Source organism: Aquarana catesbeiana, linkage group LG01 (assembly GCF_042186555.1).
Source record: "Aquarana catesbeiana isolate 2022-GZ linkage group LG01, ASM4218655v1, whole genome shotgun sequence".
Lineage (NCBI taxonomy): Eukaryota > Metazoa > Chordata > Amphibia > Anura > Ranidae > Aquarana > Aquarana catesbeiana.
Genome location: NC_133324.1, coordinates 117,945,728 through 117,952,741, shown reverse-complemented (window position 1 = coordinate 117,952,741; position 7,014 = coordinate 117,945,728).

Here is a 7,014-nt window from a genome sequence, read left to right as displayed (position 1 = left end):
TCGGAATCTGGGGGACACCACTCTATTTTTTTTTAAATTTTGGCGCAGGGTTCCCCTTAATATCCATACCAGACATGAAGGGCCTGGTATGGAATTTGGGGGGACCCCCACGCATTTTTTTTTTTTAATTTTGGTTCAGGGTTCCCCTGTGGGGGAATCCCATGCCGTTTTTTTCAATGACTTTTATGTCATTTGTTCTCAGACTGTTCTAAACACGGGAAACATGCGCTACTTTACAGGCATACTATAGACACCCCCCAGGTACGAAATTTAAAGGAATATTACACTTTTATTGTTTCACTTTAAGCATTATTAAAATCACTGCTCCTGAAAAAACAGCCGTTTTAAAAACTTTTTTTTTTGCATTGATACATGTCCCCTGGGGCAGGACCCAGATCCCCAAACACTTTTTATGACAATAACTTGCATATTAACTTTTAAAATTAGCACTTTTGATTTCTCCTATAGACTTATAAAGGGTGTTACGCGGCTTTTGAATTTGCCGCGAACACCCCAAATTGTTCGCTATTCGGCGAACGGGTGAACAGCCAATGTTCGAGTCGAACTCATGTTCGAGTCGAACTCATGTTCGACCCGAACATAAAGCCCATCTCTAGTTTACACACACACATCCCTATTCTTGTTCTGTCGCGAGCGCTTGGGCACGCACATCGGCTCTGGGAACATGCCGCAGGTGCGCACACGTCTGCAATAGCGTCTTAAAGAGCCAACGTATACCTAAGGCAATTTGCGCAGTATAACTGTGGAGGCTGGTCGGCTAGTGGCTAAAAAAAAAAAAAGGTATATACACTGATCAGCCATAACATTATGACCACCCACCCAATATTGAATAGGTCCCCTTTTGCTTCCAAAACAACCCTGACCCATGGAGGAATGGATGCCACTAGACAAAGCATCACACTGCCTCTGCTGGCTTGACTTCTTCCCATATTTCATCTTGGTGCCATCTCCTCCCCAGGTAAGCCACACACGTACCCAGTCACCCACATAAAGAAAACATGATTCACAGACCAGGCCACCTTCTTCCATTGCTCTGTGGTCCAGTTCTTTGGCCTACGTGCCATTTGTAGGCACTTTTGGCTGTGGACACGGGTCAGCATGGACACCCTGACCAGTCTGCAGCTACGCAGCCCCATACACAATAAGTAATGCACTGTGGGTTCTGGCACCTTTCTATTGGGATGAGCATTAACTTGTTCATCAATCTGAGTTACAGTAGCTCTTCTATTGGATCGGACTACATGGGCCAGCCTTTGTTTCCCACGTGCATCAATGAGGCTTGGCCGCCCATGACCCTGTCACCAGTTTTCCTTCCTTGGACCACTTTTGGTAGGTCCTGACCACTGCAGACTGTGAACATCCTACAAAAGCTGTTGTTTTGGAGTTGCTCTGACCTAAATGTCTAGTCAAGGGGTCTCCAAACTTTCTAAACAAAGGGCCAGTTTGTGGTCCTTCAGACTTTAGGGGGGCCAGACTGTGGCAAGTGGGAGTAAAAAAGGTTCCAACATCAGTGGGAATAAATAATGCCCCATTGTTGGTGTCAGTGGGAGAAATTGTGCACCTTCATTAGTGTCAGTGGGGGGAATGGTGCCCCATTGTTGGTATCTGTGGACGAAATAGTGCCCCAAGGTCCAGATAAAGTAAGTATAAAGGCTGCAGTTTGGAGACCACTGGTCTAGTCAATATGGCCCTGGTCAAAGTCACTCAGTCACCTTATACTTGGCCATTTTTTCTGCTTTCAAGAAATCAACTTAAAGCGGGGTTCCACACAAATTTTGAACAATATCTGTATGTATTCTCTTCCTTGCCTAGATGCTGACATGCTGTTTAAAAAAATGTAAATCGCCGTAATTACCTTTTATTTTTCTATTCTTCTTTGCACTTCCTGGTTCTCCTCCCGTGGGAGTAGGCGTGTTTCTAGCCTCTCCCAGACTCCTGGGAGCTAGTCTCAGGCTTCCCAGGATGCCACTGAGCATGTGCGGGAACGAGCGGTGAATGCTGGGAGCACAGCATTCACCACATCCAGGAAATAAATGCTTGTGGGCTTCAAATGCCCACAATGAAGATGGAAACCGCCTGCAGTGAATAATATAAGTTATTCTTTCCGACGAAATCTGACACAGGCGGACATATTACACACAATATGTGAGTATGTAATGCTGAGAAGAAAAGTTTGTGAATGAACTCAAAAAAAAAAAAAACGATAGATAGGTGGACCCCCGCTTTAAGGGAAAACATATTTACTAGCTGCCTCATATCTAAAAGTGGGTGTCAGTAGTATACATGTGACCTATCGGTGGTCATAATGTTAGTGTTGATTGTTTTTTATATACACTCACTGGCCACTTTAAGTATACATGTTCAATTGCTTGGTAACACAAACTGCCAATCAGCCAATCACATGGGAGCAACTGCATTTAGGCATCTAGACGTGGTAAAGATGACTTGCTGAAGTTTAAACCGAGCATCAGAATGGGGAAGAAAGGGGATTTAAGCGATTTTGAACGTGGCATGGTTGTTGGTGCCAGACGGGCTGGTCTGAGTATTTCAAAAACTGCTGATCTACTGGGATTTTCACACACAACCATCTCTAGGGTTTACAGAGAATGGTCCAAAGGAAAAAATATCCAGTTAATGGCAGTTGTGCGGATGAAAATGCCTTGTGTCGGAGGAGAATGGGCAGACCAGATGATAGAAAGGTAACAGTAAACTGAGGCTACAATTCACACAGGCTAACCAAAATTGGACAATAGAAGATTGGAAAAATGTTGCCTGGTCTGATGAGCCCCGATTTCAGCTGCGACATTCAGATGGCCAGGTCAGAATTTGGCGTAAATAACATGAAAACATGGATCCATCCTACCTTGTATCAACGGTTCAGGCTGGTGGTGTAATGGTGTGGGGGATATTTTCCTGGCACACTTTGGGCCCCTTAGTACCAATTGAGCATAGTTTAAATGCCACGGCCTACCTGAGTATTGTTGCTGACCATGTCCATCCCTTTATAACTACAGTGTATCCATCTTCTGATGGCTCCTTCCAGCAGGATAATACACCTCATCTCACCACTGGTTTCTTGAAAATGACAATGAGGTCACTGTACTCCAATGGCCTCCACAGTCACCAGATCTCAATAGATCACCTATGGGATGTGGTGGAACGGGGGATTTGCATCATGGATGTGCAACCGACAAATCTGCAGCAACTGCGTGATGCTATCATGTCAATATGGACCAAAATCTCTGAGGAATATTTCCAATACCTTGTAGAATCTATGCCACGAAGAATTAAGGCAGTTCTGAAGGCAAAAGGGGGTCCAACCCGGGACTAGCAAGGTGTACCTAATAAAGTGGCCTGTGAGTGTAAATACAAACTTTTTTTTAAAATGTAATAATATTATAAATCACACTTGAAATTAATTAATCTGTAATGTATAACTGTAAAAATAAATAAAACTTTCTCTCCTTTTATCTCTGGATTGTTCTACTTATTGCTATGACAATTCTCACCTAAGATAAAATATACATACAGACACAGTTAGAGGAAGTTATTTTATTTTTTGCTCCATTTCAATTCTCTGGATTGGTGATTGGTTCCCTGAACAGTTTATGTGATATTTGTGTTTTTGCCTTTTTGTAGTCAAACTGGATATAATATTATGTTTGAGAAAAGGATTTTTTCTGCTACAATGTATTATTAGTTTTTCTATTTTTTTAACCAAAACAAGTGCCTGTTACATGCACAATACATAACTAATGTAACTGTAATTTATTTTTTGTTTCTAGGTGGCAATAAAATGAAAGAAGAATCTTTTTTTCCTTCCATGGATACAACTGATCTGACATTGGGAGTGGGGCTAGATACAGGGACTAGTTTTATTTGGCATGAGCTTTTCAGTGGTTGTTGCTGTGATCACATGATCGAGACTTCTCTTGATTGGCTCCTGGCCCATACTATAGGAGCACAGCTGTCTAGTGATGGGGAATCACAAGGTACACACATCCAAAAAAAGCAATGATGTAGAACTATGTTCTCTTAGAGACACGCTTATTTCTCAGTGCTGCAGATCTGTATTAACCAATAAATAAGCAGCTTGTCTGCCTACATTCCACCAAATTAAATGTGGAGGATTTAAAATACCAAAGCTATAAATAATATATAATAAAAAGGGGCACAAATCACAAAATAAGTAATAAAATGTGATGAGAATAGAGATTAAACAATGTAGGAGTTTAGGAATGAAGCAAAGTGTAATGTTGTGTATTTATAATAGCATGCAGATTTTACTTACATTTATTCTGGTAAGTCTGTTTTTTTTGTTTTGTATAAATAGATAAATAAATATATATATATATATATTTACAAGACTCATGTTATATACTGAGAAATTAAAAATCATTTCATCAAGTTGATTTCTGGAGAAAAAAAGACTTCTGATGTTTCCCACTCACTCGCTCATTTCAAGTCCTTCTGTATTTTTTGAACGCTTTTAAAGCTGGCCATACACTATACAATCTGATTGTACAATCTCTGTACAATCTCCCCAATGGTGGCCACACACAGAGAGAGGTTGATTTACTAAAACTGGAGCATGGAAAATCTGGTGCAGCTGTACAAAGAAACCAATCAGCTTCCAGGTTTTTTGTCAAAGCTTAAAGCAGCATTCCAGCCTGGGTGAAAAAAAATGTAAAGTCAGCAGCTACAAATGCTAATAATATAATATAATAATATAAGGATATATAATATCCTAATATATATATATATATATATATATATATATATATATATATATATATATATATATATATATATATATATTAATATATATATATATTAATATAAGGACACTCACCTGTCCAGGGAAGCCCGCGATGTTGGTACCCGAAACCGACCCCTCCATCAGCTCCGGGTGCAGGCATCGGCATCCTTACTAAGGGAAACAGGAAGTGAACAGCCTGCTTCCTACTGCACATGTGCGAGTTGCGCTGCACTTTCTGAACGGTCCCTGCTCTCTTCTGGGACACACACAGGTCTCAGAAGGCTGCGGGGGGGAAGGCACCGCAGAAGTGACATACCTCGTCGCAGCGCTGTGGGATGGAAGTCCCGAATACAATTTACAAAAAAGATATGAAAAAAATATATATCCAAAAATGAGGGGGGGGGGGGCGGGGTCTGCTTATGTTTAGAAATTAGTTACATTTTTTCCTGTAACTGCGCTTTAAGCCCTCGTTTACACTGAATGTGGGTTTGAAAACGTGCGAGTTCAGCTAAACTCACGCAATTTCAAACCCGCATTTCAATGCGACATCGGGGGGGGGGGGGCGATTTGAAAGAGAATGGTCAAACATTCCCATAGACACACTCCTAAACCTTGTGGACAGCCTTCCCAGAAGAGTTGAAGCTGTTATAGATGTAAAGGGTGGGCCAACTCAATATTGAACCCTACGGACTAAAGCCTCGTACACACGATCGGATTTTCCGCAGACAAAACCTCGGACTTTTGTCCAAAGGGCGTTGGCCCCAAACTTTGCTTGCATACAAACGGCACACAACTGTCGGCCAACAAACACGAACGTAGTGACGTACTACGAGCTGATAAAGAGGAAGTTCAATTGTCAGGCACCACAGTTTGGGCTCCTTCTGCTAATTTCGTGTTAGTAGAAGTTTGGCGAGTGTTGATTTGCGCTTTTCATTTTGCGTTTTTCAGTTCGTTTCTGAGCGGCCGTTCACCAACCAGCCATGTTGGCGGAATCAGAGGAGATAACGTGTTATTTATTATTGGCCTTGGAGTTATTGCTTTGGCCCAAGTCCAGTCCAGGAACAGGAGGAGGATTTCTTGGACAAAAAATTGGTTGCTTTATTAATCGTGACCAATTATGTCATATGCCTTTGCTGCAGGAGCTCCAGGAGAATAATCCGGATGATTTTCAGAATTATCTCCGGATGATGGACCCCTGCTTTCACCAACTCTTGCCATTGTTGACCCCCTATATTAAGAAGCAGGACACAAGAATGAAGCTTTTATTTTATTTTTTGGTTGAATAATGATTTGATTTGGTATATTTTCTATATTTTTGGATGCATAGGAATGCACTTTTTGGTTACGTTCTATTGGCAGATAGCATGTCCTAATTTTGTTTTTTTTTTAAATGCACAATAAAAAAATTGTGTAGAATAATTCTTTGCTATGTGTTTTACTTCAAATGACAGTTTGGGAGTCGGCAGTTACATTTAATAAAATACAATTTAAAAATTGACAAGGGAAACCAACATAGTTGTATCTTTGGATCTTAAAAACTACTGGATAATGATGTTGTGGTAACTTGTCCAAACAAAACCAAAAAAAACAAGCATAATAATATTATTCTTGATATCACTAGAAAATAAAAGCCTTTTAAAATACGTTTGCCAGAACTTCATCAGTATCACCAGCAAAGCAGCTTCATTATTATGCCATTAAAGAAGAAGAAAATGTGCGATGCATTCAGAGATTTCATAATTTGCCGCATCACAAATGTTAATTTTCTATTATGAAAGCGAGTTTACAAGACGGACCGCTTTCTGGCTCTTCCTTGCTTCCGAGCATGCGTGTTTGTACTTTGGACTTTTGTCCAACGGACTTGTATACACATGATCGGAAAATCCGACAACAGACCATTGTCCGCAGAAAATTTATAAACCTGCCATCCAACATTTGTCCACGGAAAGTTGGCCAACAATTGTCTGATGGAGCGTACAATCGGTCGGATTTTCCGCCAACAGCCTGTCATCACAGAATTCCCATCAGAAAATCTGATCGTGTTTATGAGCTTTAGACTGGGATGCTATTAAAGCTCATGTGCGTGTAAAAGGCAGGTGTCCCAATAATTTTGACAACATAGTATATATATTTATATATACTTGCTCATTTCTTTTTTTTTTTTCCATGAAAATTTGTATTGCAAATGATTAGCCATACAGAAAAAAGGGGCAAACCTTAAGCATAATAGAAAC